Below are 20,030 nucleotides of genomic sequence, written 5' to 3' on the forward strand. Positions count from 1 at the left end.
TCTTGGAAGGAATGAGCCACTCAGAGACTGAGATAATTTATCTTTGTAATAAGTAACTAAGTAGTTTGAGAATCTCTAAGGTCTCATCAAACCTTAATTTTCTAGGACCATTGCTGTCATAAGTAAGTGCGAGTCAGGTAAAACACTTATCTACAGGAAAAGCTGAAATAATCAGATAATATTTATGTGGCATTAAACATGTAAATTCTCAGAATAGGGGCAGAATGATAATATAAGAGGGAGAAATAAAGCCACTATTTGTTGAGCACTACTACATTCTGGATGATAACATAAAAGCAATAATAACAACATTAGCAACAGTTACAGGTAATACAGGTGAAATGTGTGCAGGTAGAAGTCCCAGATGCCAGGCTTTGAGCTGAAACCCCATGTGCACATTGCCTCATAATTCTATGAAACAAATTTTAACATAATGCCCATCTTAAAAATGACAAATCTGAGACAGAGAAGTTCCCTCATTCACCCAAGGTCATTGAGGTTATGGAGCATGAGTTCAAACCCCAGTAGTGTGGCTCCAGGGTCTGTGCCCCTTTCTCACTCAATTCTGACACCCTTGTAAGACTGGTATCATCTGCTGATGTAAGTAATGGTTTCCTTATTACTGGAGGAGGTTAGGTGAAGGCTCCAGGGTTACATACAGACCACACAACAGCAGGGGTGTTAGTTCTTTTTAAGCCTGCACTTTATACTATACTATGCTAAATTTTTCCCCTTTATAGTTTTTGTCATTGTAGTGACAGTTTAATAAACACTGAATTAGATAGCTGACTATAATTAGAACTGCCTCACAAAAGAAAAATCAGCAGATTAACGCTAGGTTTTAGACTAGCAATAAGCACTCAGATCACAATAACAACCTTTTTTTTCTTTTCATATTAGCCAGTTACATAGCTTTACATAAGAATCAATTATTACCGATTGGGATAGTTTCACAGTTCTTAAACTGTTTGTATTCCAGTGACTAAACTGATGGTGTCTCAGTGACATTCTTCCTTCTATTCATAGAGCTAGTAAAGTAAGGCTTGGTTAATTATTTCTAAATGCTGGGACCCCATAGTAAAACACTCTTCATGTATTAGGTTCATTGTCAAAGGATATATACAAATATGAAATAGACATGTAATCTTGGCTTTGACTGGGGTGGAAGAGAACCACCATTTTTCTCCCCTTCTCTGGGGGACAAGAAATTGCCATAGATTAAATAAATGCCAATATAACCTCCCAATTAGTCCACTTTAGAAATATACTCATGCTCTCACCTTTCTACAACCTTCTTTTGCTCTCTTCTTTGCTGCTTTCCTTTCCATAAGAAATGTTTGTATCTGAGCAGCTCTACCTGGTTTAGATGTGATGGGAGAATGAATAGGAGGCGGGATCATTCAGTCCCTGGTTCTCTGCTGATACAGGCAGAAATTGAGCCAATTAGACCAGAGGTAAGCCCCCTATTCACTCCACTTCCTGTATGCCACTGAGCAGCTAGAGAATAATAATGATGGTTTTTTATTCCCTTCTGGCATTAAGTCTGAGAGGCAAGTAATAAGAAAATTCAAAATTAAAGTTGACACACCTTTCTTAATTCTTTCCAAGATGTTGAATATAATTATCACTTAAATGCTTCTTTGTCCTTGTAAATATACAGGGTATCAGTCAACATTTGAAATTGTTCAAGGTAATAGAAATCTGCCTGAAACCAAGACCAAAACAAGAATAATACCAGAGAGGCCGGAGGTGTGGGGTCAGATGGAAGAAGTTTCTGAAGGCCTAAAATGCAGGCAAATGCAGAGCTCTCTTTGTGGGGCTGGGCAGGGTTTTTCAAGAGTTCCTGTCATTCTCGTGACATTTTTTTTTTCCTTCTTTGGGTAGCCCTCAAGCTCTGCCTTATTGCATGGTTACATTTTGTTTTTCAGATTTACCACCATTGATAGTGGGTCAGGAATATCACCCATGTATACAAAGGACAGTACATTATAACATTTGAAGGTAGAAAAGATTCTTCAGTCACTAAGCAAAGCTGACCTCAGGGCTGTCAAGCAAATTATGCCAGCCCAGGATGTCTGCTCAGAGAATCACTGTGGTATGGCAGGTGACGAATGAGTGGTTTTCATGGCCTCCGGCTTCTTCCTGAGAGAGAGACTAAGTTGGAAGATGATTTTAGCAATCATGGTGGGTAAGTCTGACAGAACTCATAATACCACCACCTGCCTCTCTGATTGTGTGAGGAATGATGGCAGGACAAGGTCTTGACGTGTGGGATGTTCGATATAAAGATGAGAAAAATCCTCTTCCCTATTAATTTCCCCTCTTTGAAATGAAAAGTTGCCCAAGTAGAACAGGGTTTCTATATATCAGAAGTTTTGCTGATATACAGACTTAGGCAAAATGGCTGTTGGTTTTTCACCTTATCTTGGTATGTCAAGGTTTTTCATATTCAAATGTCATGAACTCCTAAAAGAATATGAAAGACCACTTTATCTTTTGAGAGAAACTAATCATAGGGCAAGTGTGTTTTACTTCATAGGTTTCGAAGTGGAATTTATTATTAGAAGACACTAGGAGTTGAATATTCATTAGTATCCTCGATCCTCTTTTGAGCAGAAGACTTAAAAGAAGCCTGGGTTTGGAGAGAATTTTTTTAATCTTTTCTATTTCCTATGCTTTTGGGCTGATGTTAAGTTCTGCCATCTGTAGAATGTGTGCATTTTAAACCTCGTTTACTTATAAGCTTCAGTTCTTTCAGGAAGTTGGTTTTTGCTTATGTTACCTAAATGGTAGAAATTAGTTTCTATCTCACATAGTCTCTGCATTATTAAAATGCAGCTTGTTGTGCAGAGTTTTAATGGACTCTTTAGGGCCTTTACATATTAATGTTATATACTAAGAGCTATCTAAGTATTCCAAATAAAAAGTATTCATCAATTAAATGTTCTGTTTTATTTGTGATCACAAATGAAAAGGACATGTTAGTTATCTTCATGGTCATTCAGGGAAAAAAATCATAACCTAACACAAACTTAGTCTCCTCATATTGGGCAACTTGGTCACATAATTCCAAGGGAGCCTAAAATTTATTACTCTCTGTCTTTTAGTTTTTTATCTTTAACAAACAAACAAAAAAAGCAATTTCAAATTACTATTGATTATTTAAGTATGAAATACTTATAGTAAAATCTTAATCCGAGACAGGTTTTGTTTTTTTTCCCTATCAATAAGAAGAATGTGGTAACAGTTTATCTTCAGCTGGAATGTACTTAGAGATTTTGAACTCTTTGAAAATATCTAAGTAAATGCTACTTAGTGAGGTCAACCAGGTAGAAGGAACAGAGCAAAGAAAAGAAGATGAGAATAAAATCAAATAATACATCATTTAAAAATTGTCTAGCTCACATTTCTCTCAACAGGAAAAAAAAGTAGTTTATCATCAGATATTCAATGACTTTTTTTTCTTTCTGTTGGCAGTATACATAGTCATCGATTTTAAAATTTGTTCAATCAAATTAACAACCTACCAAGTTGAGCCCTAGGTGCCCTCTCTTTGAACAGATGAGGCGGTGTCCTGGGATAGTGCTAAGAGCCCTAATTTAAAGCCAGACAGCACATACATCTTCTATTCCCTACCCTGCCACTCATTAGGTAGGTGTCCTTGGGTAGCATTAAACATATCTGGACCATGTTTTCTCATTGGTAATGATAGAAGCTTGTGCCAGATTCATTCAACAGGTATTTACTGAGCTATTAATATGTACCATGTTTCAGTGAGACATAAAATAAAAATGTAAAGCAGCCCCTGTCTTCAAGGAGCTGAGAGTTTAATAGGAGAGACACCTGTAAAAACTAATGTATGCAATAAAGAGGTTTTCAATACTCTTATAGAAATTTGTATAAGGTACATGGTAGGGGGCACCAAAACAAGAGTGGTCAGTCCTACCGGGGTTTAGGTGGGAGGAAAGAAATTGACAATGACTTTACAGAGAAGATGCTTGAACTGAGTTTGAATATTCTCCAGCTGAACAGGGAATGGAAGGTGTAAGAGCACAGCCCTATAAGAGTAAGTCAGCACTTACTCCTATAGGAGTAAATCAAGATCTAATAGAAGTCATATATGGCTATAATATGAGATAAAATATGCAATGGATGGTTGAAACAAATGGAAAAGGATTTATAATGACATAAAGATTCTGAATTTTTTAAGAAGCTATGCCACAGTTCCAAGTAGAGCTTGTCAACTGTTAATGTCTGTGTTCCAGAAAAATCATTCTAGAGAAAGTATAGCAAAGACTTGTAGAGGGCATAGTTTAGAGACAAGGAAGCCACTTAGGAGGCTATTAAAGAGGCATATGGGAGATGATGAAGGTGACAGCAGTAACTATGGAGCAGAAGGGAAAGAACTGTAAGAGATGAGACCTGTTAATTTCTGCATGTACGATGTTGAATAATACAAAATCCCTATTCTTCACAAGCTTTCAGTTGAGTGGGAGAAACAAAATATAAATATGAATATACGCTTACAACAGAATGGGTTTCTCAACTAAGCACTACTGACATTTTCTATTGCATGATTCTTTGTTGTGGGATAATACATTGTAGGATATTTAGCAACATCTCTGGCCTCTACTTACTAGGTGCCAGTAATACCCCAACACTTTGTTACAAGCATATAGTAGATGCTCAGTAAATATGAATGCATGGATGGATAGATAGATTAATGGATGTTGTGAATGGCTTCCCATTCTATCCCAGAGAGAAAATCTAGAGTTATACGTGGCCTGAGAGCAAAAAGTTCTGAGGATATACTAAAATGGCCCTGATGCCATATCTATTGTTTGATGTGCTCATAATGGAGGGAATTAGGACTCAAACTGTGGATGTATGTTTCTGTTCTATTGCATATTTAAATATAAATAATGTTATTTATTTAAATGTCATTCTATACTACTTGTCGAGTGAGGGCATAATAATGTATGTGTTGTACCCCATTGCTAGTAATCAGCATAGGTCTGGGTACCTGCTATAAACAAGACAGTTTAGCATGTTGTGATGGGAAAACGGTTTGGTTTAAATTCTGACTTAGTTTCAATACTAAGCTGTGTCAACCTAAACAAGAGTCACTAATCTTTAATTTTCTCAACTATAAGCATATTGTTGTTTTGATGATTACATAAACTAAAGTATATAAAGTACTATATATATAGCAGATTCTCAATAAATGTTACTTCCCTCTGCCTCTTCTCCAAACCACATATATTGTTAGGAATTACATTCGACTAGGAAACAGAGCCTTTATAATAATGGCTTAAACAGATAGTTTATTTTCTTTCCATACAAAAGAAGTCTGGAGGTCTGCAATTCAGGATTTATATGATACCTCCACAACATTATTAGGGAATCCAGGCTCTTTTTAGCTCAACACTTTATCAGCCCTAAACTATGGCCCTAGTACTCAAAATGCCTGGTCAAGCACCAGTCACCACTGCTGTGTGCCAAGCAGCAAACTGGAGGACACGTTCAAAAAGGTTATGCCCTCTCTTAAGGAGCTTACAAAATGCATTACTGCTACAGTAAGTGTGCTGCTGTATAAATTCCTTAAGACCTAGCATCTTAGAATATAAACAGAAATGTTATAGCATTTAAAGAATTCATTTTACTGTTCTATACCGAACATTATTTAACCACCTCTAAATTAGTCTGTGTATACATGTGTATTCATATGTACATGTATATATTCCTAAATGAATTTGTTATATTTTAATGTTGACTTTCAGAAATGGAGCTCATTAGTTCTGACATTCAAACATTATTTGATTTTTTAAGTTACATTACTTACTGAGAGAGCGTGGAGACAATCATATCCCAGTAGCAATGACTACACCTAATGCCCAGTTCTGCATTTCTAAATATTATTCTCCAATAAACAGAACTAGGAATTGTTGGCAATCAGCATTAACATCACCAGTGATAAATCATTAGTATCATCTATCCCTTGGTATGAAGTGATTAAAAGGGAATTTATCTCTGGTATTCTTTCAAAAAACTTATAACTCCAGTCCAACCATGAAAAAAACATTAACCACCCCCTATAGGCTTCACTTGTATAGGAAACTGTCTGCAGTAGATGTGTTTAAGTATAATTCTCATGCATTCAGGGACTCCGTCTAGTTTGTTTCCTGCCATTTCCCTAGTATCTAAAGAAGTACCTGACATAGAGTAGACTTGCAATAGATATTTGTCAAATGTTGAATAAATGCATATATGTTGCCTTCCAAAAACAAATTTATGTGTTTAGCTGAGGATAATACTGGAGAAGAAAATGCATACCCAAACCCCCTCTGATCAGTTTCTGAGTTATTGTGATTTTCCAGTGTATTATTTTATAAATTGTAAGGGCATTCTGACTTGCCCTTCATTTCACAGTCCAGGAGAGTCAGCATACTTTTTCTTCGTAATTTTCCTAATGGAACATTTTATGCAGGATAGGTCCTGGAGGAGTTGGTAACTGACTGTCAGGCACTTTATTAGAAAAATAGGAGTTTGTAGCACTGATTCTAATTCAAAGAAACTTAAGCCTTTTTATAATCCTATGAGATTAATAGATCAGGGATTAGAAAGCTGCACAATACTAATTTTCCAAAAATTAGCAATTTTCTTTCTAATAGTATAAAAAAGATCTGATGGAAAGGCACTTGATTAAAATCCTAGCCTCACCATTTACAACCTATGTGATTGTAAGAAAAATTTTTAAGTCTCAATTTTTTAGTAAAACTTGGATAGTAATACCTCACAAAGTATATGTACAGTCCTCTATTAATGAAAATACAGGATAGATTACTGTAACAAGAGTTCAAGAATACAGTGGCTCTCATAAAACAGAAGCTTGTTTTGTTCTCACCTCACAGTCCAAGAATGGTATAACAGCTTTTTGGGAGCCCAGGCTACTCCATCTTGTTGCTTTGCCACCTCTGGTCTTCGTTTATTTTTTGTCATGCTCACCTCACCACCACATCCACATTGCAGGCCACAGGAAGGAGGAAGGCTAGAGGAAACACACCCCACACTCTTCCTTCTAAGGGCATGACCCGGAAGTTATCACTTCTACTCATATCTCATTGGCCAGAACCTAGTCATGTTGCCCCAACTGGCTGCAAGGGGAGCTGGGAAATGTTTTCTTCAGCTGGGAAGCAATCTTCTAAACTAATACTTCTGGTATTGTGGAGATTGTCAAGAAAACTAGCAGAGCCTGCCATAAGCACGTAGAGTAGTGCCTCACATAGAATAAATGCTCACAAAATGATGTTCTCTTTAAATTGTCTGGAAGGTGATTAGTGTGAAAGGAAAAGGCAAGTGGAAACATTTTATCAACTATGACTTAGACCTTTCTGGGAAGTTATATTTGCACTTGAAAACTTTTTATCTTCTTTTAAATTAAGGTGCAACTCCCAAGAAATAAGATTTATATTCATCCTAAGGAAAATAAGTTGCAGAAGTAATATTTCAAAGTGTACTTGTTTTTATATGTAATGGCTTCAGCTAGCTTCCTTTCAAGCTCAGGAAACCCTGGTAGATTTATTTAGAAGGCTCTGTTCTCTGTCAAAAAAAAGGAAGATGCAAAGTAAACTATGTTACTTATTTTTAATGTAGAAATTATTCTGTTTGCGCAGTTGTAATTTTGTTAACCAGAATTTTTGTTCTATTTACTCATTGCATGGATTCAATTTCAAGCTTTAGCAATAATTTATACTTACAGATTTGGTACTGCATCGCTGGGAACGTTTTTTGATTGATTTGACTTGATTGTTTTCCTGAGGATATTTACTGTAACCTGCTGAGAGACAGTTTTGTTCTAGGCAAAGCAGTTCATAATAAGCCCAGTTTATGCTAACCTTGCCTAGGACATTCTTACATTTGTGGGCCCCAACTGCAGGTTATCACCCCCTCATGTGATCACTATCAGACTACACTGCTGACAGCTGGACAGGACTCTGTTGGCCCTGCCCATTGGGTGACATTGGGAACATGAAGGGTGAACATGATACTGGTTGTATTAGTCGGCTTGGGCTTCCATAACAAAATGATATAGACCAGCTTACTTAAACAGTAGACATTTATTTCTCACATTTCTGGAGATTGGGAATTCCAAGGTCAAGGATCTTGCCAATTCAGTTTCTGAAGAGAAAGCTCTTCCTTGCAGGTAATTTTACCTTCTTTGTTTTTACATGATAGAAAAAGAGGCCTCTGATATCTCCTTCTTATAAAGGCACTGGCCTTATCGAATTAGGGCTATCCCTTAAGACCTCATTTAACTAATACCTGCTCATAGGCCCTATCTCAGACTATAGTCATGTTGGGGGTTCGAGCCTCAAGACATGTATTTTGGGAAAATACAAATATTCAGTCCATAACACTGATTTCCCTTTCATTTAGCATGGTACTCACAAAAAAATGAATGTTTTTTCTAATACTTGTCCTGTGCCATCCTGGGCAACCTGCTCAAAATTGCCTATAGTAGAAGAAAAGATTGCTCCGGCGACTTCCTAAAGTCTCTTTCTCTGATAAAATATTTGATTTAATGTCATTGTTCAGCCCTACAAAACGCTTTGGAGTTATAAAATGTTAACATATTACAATGTAATAAAATGATATTTGTAGAGCATTCTACAGTTTTCTTACTTACATTATCTCTTAAATCTTCATGGTAACTCCATGAGAATAGTTAGGATGTTTAATTAGCTCTATTTACATATTGGAAAATTGAGGTTTAGAGAACTTCAGGGATTTTCCTGAATTCAGAGTCCAGAGTGCTAACCATGACACCATGGAACCTCACTTCAGTGATTTTCCTAAGGGATCAAGACTAATAATTGATTGACGCTGAGACTCCATTCCAGGCCTTTTAATTTCTAATCCACAGTAGACCAAATATAAGCTAGAATTTGGCTCTGGAGTCACTAAGGTTTGGTTTCAATCCAAGTTCTGTCACTTATTAACAGTAAGTGAGCAAATTACTTAACTCACTAAAATCCCTCAGTCTTCTCTGGAAATAATAGAGTCCACCTCATAAGGTTCTAATGAAAAATATGTAATGCATATAAATCACTTAGCATAGTACCTGCTGCATAGAAAATTGTTCAAAATTGTTGCTTATTATTTTTAAGCACATATCAAATTCTACTGCATTGAATTTAACTCTGGAACCAAATTATATGTTTTACTTGACTTTAGGATAAAATATTATTCAAATTATGAAAGCTGGTGACTAATTTTGAAGTACTTTGTAAGTTTATAAGTATTAAAATTTATAGTATGAATTTTACTGAGGTAAAAGTATCTTAACTGTCACCTCAACATCTGTATCGGTGTGTATACATTTATTCTTGCTTGGTCAAGCAATAAATTGAAACAGTTAACAATTAGCAGATATTTTAAACTCTAGTAGTTATACTTTAAGCAAACCAGTGGAATTTTTTGAGTTATCTGGCTTTGGTTTTAGGTCATTTAGTATTCATTAATGAAGAAAACTGAGTTTGCAGTTCTCATTTTTCATTTTATACCAGTAAGCCAATAACAATCAACATATGCTAATAATTGTGATCAAAGAAATATGAAAGAAGCAAAGATTTAGCTGCTTAAAAATTGCTATACAAAAAAGTTCAATTATTTGTGATTGTTCTCTATATTAGCCAAGATTTAATCTTCATTGAAATACATATTTTTCTTACTGAGATTCTACAAACCTAAGATAAGAGGTTATTATCATAAAGGCTTATGTCAACCATAATGACAGGATGGTACTCTCAGAATGTGCCCAGATTTGTCAGGTAGTTTAATGTGTGTGTCAGGGTAAGTTAATAATATACCTTAATTTGTTTTGCACATCAGTCCTGATTCTCAAATGGAATAGGTAATTAGAAAATTTCATATATTTTTTTAGATTTAATGTGTACGTGTGTGTGTGTATATTGTGTGTATGTGTGTATGTATGTATGAGTAAGAGAATGTTTTTATTTTGATGATAGTTCTAGTTGAAGTTTCATGCAGGAGGCCAAACAAACTTTTCTTAGGTAGAAGAAACTACACCAAACCAGGAGCAAAGTCTTTTAGCAATGTAAATGGCGTTACCTCTGATTTATGATCAGCTGAACAAACAGTGAAGGACCAATGTGACTTTCAGGCTTTGGGAATGACATCTGATGACTTTTCCAGGTAAAAACTGCTTCCCACTAATTACATAGTTTCGTCATTTCTGAACCGTCTTGACTGCGAATGTATACTTATGACTTGAATTGATCCTAAATGCTTCTTAGTATCTGGGTAGGGCAACTATGAATATATAGATGAATAAGGTGGATAATAACATAAAATTATTTTCTATGCCTCATAGATGGTCTCACAGTGACTGTACACATATAGACGATACCCACACACACCCTCTCTGATGGTTTTGATTTGAGAAGGCAAGATGAATATACCTACTACATCAGTTTGTTTTTGTGCATTATTATTATAGTTTTAAGATATGGTTTAATTTGCGGTATGTACTCAGAAAGGAGAGTTACATATTACTTTGTAAATAGCTCACTCATTGTCCTTGTTGTATATGCTTGTTTTCTTTAACATATTAGCTTCTTGAGAGCAGATGCCATGTCTTACTCAGGATGAACACAGGGCTTGACCCATAGTAGATGCTTAATAAATATTTCAATGAATGGATACATAATTTGAGTTTATGAATAGAAGTCTACAATACTTAAACGTATAACATACCTACATATAAGCATGATATGTAGAATGTATCCATGTGTATATGGGCACACATATACACACAAACATCTCATAATTCAGAGTACTGTTACTAGTTAAGGAAAGTAAGTAATGTCTAAAGTGTCTAGCCAACAATAATACCATAAAATATGTAATTAAATAAAGAGCAATTACTGGAGCAGGAAAATAATTAAACTTATTAATTTCTTAATGTGAAAAATGGACATATGTCAGTTTAAGAACATTATCGTCCCAAGAAAACTTACAGAAATTCAAGGACATATTTATTTATGGCCACCAGTTATTTGTTTTGTTTTTTAAAAATGAAGACAGATTGTCAGGGTAAGCCACAAAGCAATTATTTTCTTCATTGTTTTCCTTACTGTGGACATAACTAGTATTCGTCTTAATAATTTACTAAAAATACTAAAACTTAATTATCCAAACTTTAGTTAAAAAGCAATTATAGTTTTTTTCCTAATAATAAGAGATTATGCAATTCATAAGGTTTAATAAACCCTAAATTAACCGAAGTTTCCCTAAGATCAGTAATTATAAAAAAACACAGGTCCATTTGACATATTTTCTACTAGAAATGTACTGACATACACAAAGTTTCTATTTAAAGTAGATACCAGCTCTATATAATTAAAGAATTACAGTAATAGGTCTTACAGATGGGAAGGAGCTATATTCATGTATACTTTTTGGCATGTGTCATTAGAGAAACTTTAGTCTCACTGTGAAATTATGTATCTGATATATAATCAACTTTGTATTATCTACTCTAATTAGAACTAGAAGTAGCTTAAAATGGAGAAAAACAAAAAAAACAGTTATTCCAAGATCTCATCTAAGGAGGTAGTTTTGTCTTACTCTCCACTAATCTCATCCTTAAAAAACAACAGCCCTTCAATCCAACCAGGACTGAGTAGCTGGCCTACTGTCTCATGGCCTACTGTCTCATCTGAGGCTTTGAGGAAAGGCTTAGTTTTTACTGTAGTAGCCCAGTGGTATGGGGCTTCTTCTCCATGTCATAATTGTCCATTTGCAAGTAATGATTACTTTCTACTGTCTTGATATATTTTCATACTTAGTTTTCTTCTATATTCCTTATCTTTCATATGAAGATTGCTTGAAACCATCTTTTAAGAGCTTTTCCTCAATCCACCTCCTCTAGCAAAAGGACCAGCTTTTATCACAACACATTTAATTATTAATACCTCAGTCAGGAAGGTAAACAAACTAGTGCAGCAGAGATTACTAGAACAAGAGAATCATATAATCCAACTTTTATTCTCCTTAGATCCATCTTCCAACATAAAGTTGGATTTAGTCTATATTTGTTGAATTGCCTGAATTTTTTAAAGCCCGTAGTTGATGCGGGATTAGAGCTGCAATCCAGACTTCCTGCCTCTTGCCTCCTGCCCCCTTCCCAGAATTATAATTCTCTGTAACATCAGCATCTCTTTGCCACCAATTTTCTCTAAAATCATTATAGAATGTTTCAATCATTATGTTGAGTGTGGTAGTTTTTAAATAAATGTTTGTCTAGAATTAGATGTATCTCAAATATATATATATATATATAATATATATATACGCACATACACACACACACACACATATATATGTGTGTGTGTGTGTGTGTGCGTATATATATTATATATATATATTTTATATATATATATATATATATATATATATATATATATATATATATATATATATATACACACATATATATGTATAATGTAGGTATTATAAGAACACAGTGGAGGAATACTTCACCGAGCCTGAGTCAGTCAAGAGAAATTTCATCTCTTTTAAGCAGACGAAAGTGAGGAAGGAGAAGAAAGGGCCAGTAGGAGAAAATCACAGAAGTGAGAAAAAGCATGGATGTACACAGGATACTAGAGACAGATATGTGTTGCTGATGCAATGTTTAAGACGGGGATGGTGAGAAATAAAGCTCAGATGATTGTTAGGGGTCTCCTCATGAAGGCCCATATAAGCCACACTAATGTAAATCACATAGTGAAGGCAAAGCTTATGGACCTGGAAACCCTGTTGGCTTGTTCATGCCACACTCCTGACACTGTGTATTGATCTGACAGATAGGTCCTGGTCCTCTGCAGATATGTGTTGAATAGATAAACAGAAAAAGGATTTTCAGCAGAAGAGTTACGTGGTTCGATTTGGATTTTTGATATGTTGTTCCGACAGCAGTCTGGAAGGTGGATCTAAGGAGAATAAAACTAGAGTGAAGAAGACCAGTAAAGATGAGAAGAAATGAAGGTCTGAACTAGGACAGTGGTCAGTGTCAGGAATGAATCTGAGACATATTGTAGGATTTAACATCTAGGACCTGGTGGTTGTGTGACTATGAGAAGAAAAGGAGAGGTAGGAGGCATGCATTATGGTAGAGTTGCCATCATTTAACTCAAAGAATACAAGAAGAGTTGTCTAGGAAAAAACTCAAATTCAACTTTTTCTGCAAATGTATTGGAATTTAAATTTCTTTCAATTTTTACTTTAAAAATGAACCCATGAAGAAATTCTCATAGATTTTCAATGAAAATCTTGTAGCACTTTAAACTTTTAAAATATATCATGGACATTACATTAGCAATAGGTCAAAAACATAAATACATGGGCACCTCACCTTTTAAAAGCTCTTTTTATTTTAATGATACCAAAACATTTTGGTATAACTAATTACTATTTCTACACACAGAAATTTTGGTAGAGAGAGAAATATATTAATTCTTTTTCTTTTTTCTTTTTTTTTTCCTTCTGGTGCTCTTCCCTGGGGCCTAGCTCTCTGCAGTAAAGGTGGAGGGCATAGTCAGCTACCACACGAAGCCTTCCAAACAAGTGGCCTTTGAAATCTTCTCCACTTTGCATGGGAAAAGAGCAATGCTTGCAGGACAAGGGGAATTCCAGAAACTTCTGTTTCTCAGTCTAATTTTAACGTTTATTGAGGGGCAAAACAAATTCAACAGATCTAAGGACCATCCTTCATTTGAACTTAAAGTTCAAATAATGTTAAATTTAATTTGTACTCAAATGGTTACAAGTATTGTTAAAATATTTAATTCTTGTTCGTTGAAGATTTATAAGAAATATAATTTTTTTTCCTTACTCTTTGCCACTGGTTTTATTCCTCTTCTGAATATATCTTTTATTATCTCAGGATATTGTTTTCAGGATAAGTAACTTAATTCTCTCACATGAAAGAGTAAAATCTCTCAGCCCAAAGAAGTTTGGTGTTAGATGCGGTTATATGAGCGAATCCAGTTAGCTATGCCAACAGATATCTGGATATACAGAGCTGAGGCTGGTGGCAGAGGCCTGGGGCACTGAGTAGCAGTCATTAGCATAGATAGTGCCCTGAGAGACAGGGATCATCCAGCGGGAAGGTGTAGAAGGCCAACAGCAGAAAATTATTATTGAAACCTCAACATCCACATACACAAAAAAGTCCTCAAAGAGACAGAGTCACTTGATCAAAGAGGCCAGAGAAGGACCTGGAGAGATATAACTCAGGGGGCAGGGCTAAAGAGAAGTCCAAGGAGGAAGAGAGCAGGTGAAGCAAAGAACACCTGAGGCAAAACCCACTTCCCTCTCATTAACCTGGCTCCTTGACCTGCCTCTTTCATAGTCCTCCACCATTACCCAACTCTTTTGAACCATAAGGGAAGATGGTAGTTAATCATTTCTGTACTTCTAAATGTTAATGGTTTATGCCGTGTGAAGAATATCATTTCCTTTGTGTGCAAGTACGACTTTAAATGAGCTTCTTTTAGCATCACTTCCATTTAGTTTGTTTATAGGCTTTGTGGCCTTTAATGGTCTTTTCCTGTAACTAGCTACAATTAATTTCACTATAATGCAAGTGTTTCAGTAGTTATTATTTTCATGGTTATCAGGCAGATTTTACCATCGTTTACTCAGGGATATTTTTTAGTCCACTCTGCTCCTTGTTCAAAATGAAACAGATAAATACCTCTCTCAGAATCAGACAAAAATAGTTTAGATTCTGCTTTCATGGAGTTTCTACTTTGTTATTTGCACTAAGAGAACTCCTAACAATTTTTAGAAGGATAAACAGAAAAGATCATTTTGTTGTACAATGTTCTGAGTGAGGAGAATGCTGCCTGTCTGATTATTGTCAGTTATGGTCTGTATTTTATCCACAAAAAGGTACGGTTCTGTTTCTCCCTGAATAGGCTGTAGTTTACGTATGTGTGCCCCGCTGTAGAATGCAGTTCATATGTAGGATTTAAACCTCTTAATCTAGGTATAGGTAATACTTTTGTTAAATTACCCTCATTTTGTTAATTTTTTTATTTCCTATTCCTCCTGGGGAAAGATTTTGTTACCAATCTTGAAGAGCATTAGGGTACAGGAGTAATTTAAAAAAAAAAAAAATCATTATTTTTGGTTTATAGAGATACAGGTCTATATAAAGATAAAATAAGGTAAATCTAATAACAGTGCTATATTTTTTATCAATTGAATGTCGAACTCATTATAAACCTTATTTTCTATGGCATTTTGTGTTTGTTTTGATTCTATTTCTTTTATTCACAAAGAAACTGAGCTATAAAGTAACTAAGAATTGTATCCAAAGCCACATAGTCATTAGATATGAGTAACCTTGGCATTGCTGATGCAACAACTTGACTTCTAACAACTTAGAGGTCAACAACTTGACCTCTAAGCTTGCTTAAAAATATTGGCAGAGCCCTTGAAAGCTGCTCATCTGTTTTTTTTTCAAAAGTAATTTTCTTAAATTTGGCTTTTAACCTAAATTTTGGATTATTTTTTTAAAAAAAGACCCGACTATACTGCATATAATATAGCTAATTAATATTGCAGACAGTATTTATCAATATTGAGCAAAATGATACACTTTACTTTGAAAAGTTTGTTTTCAAGAAATTAACCCGTCCTTTAAGGTTTTTTGTTTGTTTGTTTTTTGTTTTTTCCTGGTAACTGCTAACTTCACAATGGATTGTTAGCATATCGGTTTATGTTTAGTCTGGCAAAATAAAAAAAATAAAAATTATATTCTTTTTATCCAAAATTAAGTGCTGTTTTCCTTCCCATATGAAATTCCTATGTGAAATTCTTGGAGATCGAGAAAAGACTATAACTCAGATATATTGATAAGGATATAAATTTCTGATATAAATGTACCATGAAATGCACGTGTAAAGTTTGAGAAGATATGTTAGAGAGTGATATGAATTAGCCATTCACTAAGTAACTTCATCTTTAAAAGATCAACATTTATTAGGTTAACAACAAATACTTGAGAGCAAAATCTTGGTATATTGACTAAATCTTAGTCTTTGCCATCATATTTGAGACACCTGAAAATCAAATATAATTGTAGAAATTCAGACACATCATCATTTATTGAATAATCCTGGTAACTTTTATGATAGCCAATAACGAAAAACAAATGATTATCTTTAATAGAGGGATTATAAATAGAGCATCACTTAAGAATTCCCTTTTTCATGGCTTTTGTTTGTTCGCCCTTCCACCTGATGGAAAAGAAGCAGGGCACAGTGTGAAGAGGAGGCCCCCACAGCCTAGCACTTAAGCCCTGGACTCTTAGTCTCAGAATGTGGTATTGAAAGGTGAAAACCAAAGCCCTGACTTGGAGTGGTGCCGAAGTCAAACCTCAGAAACTGAAAATTCGTTCAAGCTCACTCCTCCCTCTGTGCTCCTTTTCTGTGACTGATCCGTCCATGTACCCAGACTGGGAGCTTTGCTTTAGTCCATTGGACATCAGCCCCATATTCAATCAGTTACCATGTCCTATTGCTTTTACCTCTTTCATTTGTCTTCTTTTCTCACTGCAACCTAACCCTCAGTTCATGCCAACATTGTTTCTCACCTGCATTACTATGATGTCTCCTTCTGGACTCCTTAGCTCCATCAGTCTCTACCCCTCCCTCCCACCCCCTCCCTACCAGTTCTTCTCGTGCACACACACACAACCCACATTCTCTAACCACTGATGTTCCTAACATGAAAGTCTCATCATGTCATGCCCTTACTTAAAATCTTCCTTTGACTTTTCACTACCTTTTGGTCGCATCTGAACACCTTAACATGATTTATAAGACCTGCATCGGTCTGGTCCAAATTCAGGAGTATGTCTCACCCCAGAGACATACTTTAGTCAATACTGACATTTTTCTGTTCAGGGCACCATGTTTGCTTTGGCTTCAGGCCTTGTCTTATGTGTAGTTCCCTCTACTTAAAACAAACCTGGAACCAGCTCTTCCTCTTCTCCTACCTCATTCCCTTTTGCCTAGGTAAATCCTACTCTTCAGGTTTTCAGTTTAGGCCTTACTTTTTCAGTTTAGGCCTTACTGGACACCTATGAAAGAGCGATGTTCCCTCAACATACTCAGTATTACTCCTCCTATCATCGCACTTATCACTTTGTATTTTAAATACCTTTATGTTCAAATAGACTCTTCATAAGACACTTATCTCCTTGAGGGCAGAAACTGAGAGTTTCTTGTCATATCCATAGCACCCAGTAGAGTGTGTCCCTTATAATCAGTCATTAAATGTCAGATGATGTTTGAGTAGATGGATTTCAAACCAGTTCAGCATTAAAAGTAGAGTGAGGAAAGCAGGAACCAAAGCAGGTATAGAGCCATGCCAAAGAGATCAAAGGACCATGAAAACCAAGAGAGAGTAGCCCTGGGAAGTAGAAAAGTGGGCCCGTCCTACCATTTGTGAGGCCTAGGACAAAAATGCAGATTGAGACCCACATATATCTGACTATTTTAAAGTTAAAAATCAAACCACTAAACTGGCAAATAAAGTATATTTTATCCTCCTACAATGACAAATATATAGTCATAACAGCCTGAGAAGGCCAGCTATTATTTTGGAATTCCCAGACCCCTCAAAGTTATGTGCCAGGACATAGAATCACAGTGTGGCTCCTGTCCCACCTCCTTTTCTTCCCACCTCGGCCCAGTCCTGTACTACTGGAGCGTGGACCCGTGCCCCACTGCCAAGCTCCAGCTACATTTCCTGAAAACAGCCATCTAGAGGCCACTCCCTGGCCCACAAAGATGTCGTCTACCTCAGAGTAAGAGATCTGGAAAAGAGATCTGTACAGACCCTGGAAGCGGTTCCAAGGCTATTATTAGGACATGGACATATGGAATCCCAGGTACCTAGAATGTGGCCCAGAAGTGGGGCAGAGGGGACATAGACTCTGTGGGTTGATTCCCTTGGCCTGCAGACTGGGGAGAGGCCTGGATAGAGACGATTGCGTCTAAGGGTAGTACTACAAGCAAGAGATGATCTGGATTTATTCAAAGCTTGTATTCCTGATGTACTCTTAGTGTGTATCTGTGAGGGTGTAGCATTAACAAGGACTGTCTAATATTGTATTTTTTAAAAAATCAATTTGAATATCTGAATAAACCTTCAAGGTTGTAGATACATCTTTCCTAAGCTCTTAATTATTTATACTTCAAGACCATGTGATTCTGTGTTCCGTTGTATTCTGGGGAGCAGTTTAAACTAGTGCCTTAGAGCACAGTCTTTCAAGTTAAAACAAGGTTCTGAATTGTGAGTTAGTTTGAGTTCTGAGTTGTCCGTTTAGTGGCTGAGGAGCCCTGGGCAGGGTGTTTCATCTGCTGAGTGGATGTAATAAAATCTTTCTCTAGGGTTGTAGTGAAAGTACATGAGGTTAAAGTCTTTAAAAGGCTTAGCTCAAGTAAATGCTCAATAGATCATAGTGCTGTCATCATCATCATAATCACTGTCATTATTTTTACAGCTGTTATTTCTTATTGTCTATAATGATTGCAGTGACCTTGGGCAAGTCATGTAAACTCTCAGAACCCTAATTTATTCACCTCAAAATGAGGTCTTTGGAGCAGAGGATAACTAAGGTTCTGTCCACTTAAGAGCAAGGACTTTTTGGAATTTCTTATTTTTCAGTTTACATCAAACCTGAACTTGACCTCCATGCTACGTTATAAATTGCTAATGAAAGTTGGTTACTATTCATATAATATCACTATATGTTCTAGTTTAAGTAAATCTGATGTTGAAAATCTGAATCTTTTGTAAAAACTGAAAAACTCTGGATTACACCTACAGTTTATGAAACAGGTATTTGCTTTACAGAAAGATTCATTATAGAGGTCCTTTATTTACTGGCTTCTTCTAGTACATTAAAAATCAAATTCAATTTGCAAAAAGATATTCAGTTTGTCCACAATTTTTTAGAAATATTGGCAGAGATTTTTAATCTCTTTGAATCACAGAATCCTTTAAAAGTTGATTCAATCTGGTTCTATTTGCCCCAGTGAGCATTTATTTGGGGGCTTTGTTTTTTCTTTAGGCTTTATGCCAGGAATTCTTAAATTAGGATCCGCGGACTCCTTGTCTCAAAGAATTGCATGCAAATATTTTCCAGCTTCATGTTGACAGCTAATCCTTCCCCTATCCAGTGTTTTGTGTCATCTCATTGGAGCTGGGATGACTTGCAAGAGTGCTATGATGCTTTGGGGACATGGGGCAGGTGGAGAGCTCAGGGATGGACGGATTCTCTTAACTGGACATGATTCAAAAGTTTTGATCCTCTACGTGCCCCAGTAAAGGTTTTGTCTGATGTTTGTGTAAAAGAGTTGTCAGCTGAAGAGCAGAGAAGTGGCCTGTCAGACTCAGAATGTCCCGTTTGCCAAGTCTCACATGAGAAAAGTGAAGACAGGAGAAAAGAAGACCTGCTTTCTGAAAGATTTATTACATAAGGGTCATGTTGCACAACATGTGCTGTTCAGTAGATTCAACTCCTCCTTGATTTCATTCATATTTTACAAGAAAGCTAATTAATTTCTTTAAAAGGGTGGGAATAGATGGTGTTAGAATAATTGAAGGAACTTACATGAATGACGAAACAACCTGAGCCTCATTGGCATTCTGTCTTGGTTCTACAAGCTAATATTGGACTTTCTTCATAAACAGCCTGACCCGATGTTGTGCAGAAATCTCTGAGGTAGGCACACTTAAAGACCTTATATATTAAGGTGAGGTCTGAATCCCCATGTTCTAACCTGCCAAAATAAGACATTCTTGGTGAGTTGGGAATAACACTCACAAATCCATTTTTGGTTTCAAGTCATTTTAAGATATGCTATCTTATCACCTCAGACTTCACAGTGTGTCCTAGAAAATCATGCTGTTTTCACAGTGATATT

The 20,030-nt window shown here is 35.9% G+C and overlaps 1 protein-coding gene and 1 long non-coding RNA gene across 10 annotated transcripts in view; one reads left to right on the top strand and one right to left on the bottom strand.

Annotated features, from left to right (window-relative positions):
* The window catches only part of LOC111738110, a 26,942-nt gene extending 19,889 nt beyond the window's left edge, over positions 1-7,053 (bottom strand). The window contains exon 1 of the long non-coding RNA XR_002779701.1: positions 6,905-7,053. This is a non-coding gene — a long non-coding RNA (uncharacterized LOC111738110). The remainder of the gene's footprint in view (positions 1-6,904) is intronic.
* Positions 1-20,030, top strand: part of ZNF385B (zinc finger protein 385B) — a 360,527-nt gene that overhangs the window by 250,061 nt on the left and 90,436 nt on the right. Inside the window, exon 1 of one of the 9 annotated variants that reach the window (XM_023529088.1) lies at positions 7,220-7,352. The exons of the other annotated variants lie outside the window; for them this stretch is intronic. The gene's annotated coding sequence lies outside the window, so the exon portion shown is untranslated. Of the gene's footprint in view, positions 1-7,219; positions 7,353-20,030 lie in introns of those variants that run through there. 9 annotated transcript variants of the gene reach the window in all.

Source organism: Pteropus vampyrus, unplaced genomic scaffold, assembly GCF_000151845.1.
Source record: "Pteropus vampyrus isolate Shadow unplaced genomic scaffold, Pvam_2.0 Scaffold2, whole genome shotgun sequence".
Classification (NCBI taxonomy): domain Eukaryota; kingdom Metazoa; phylum Chordata; class Mammalia; order Chiroptera; family Pteropodidae; genus Pteropus; species Pteropus vampyrus.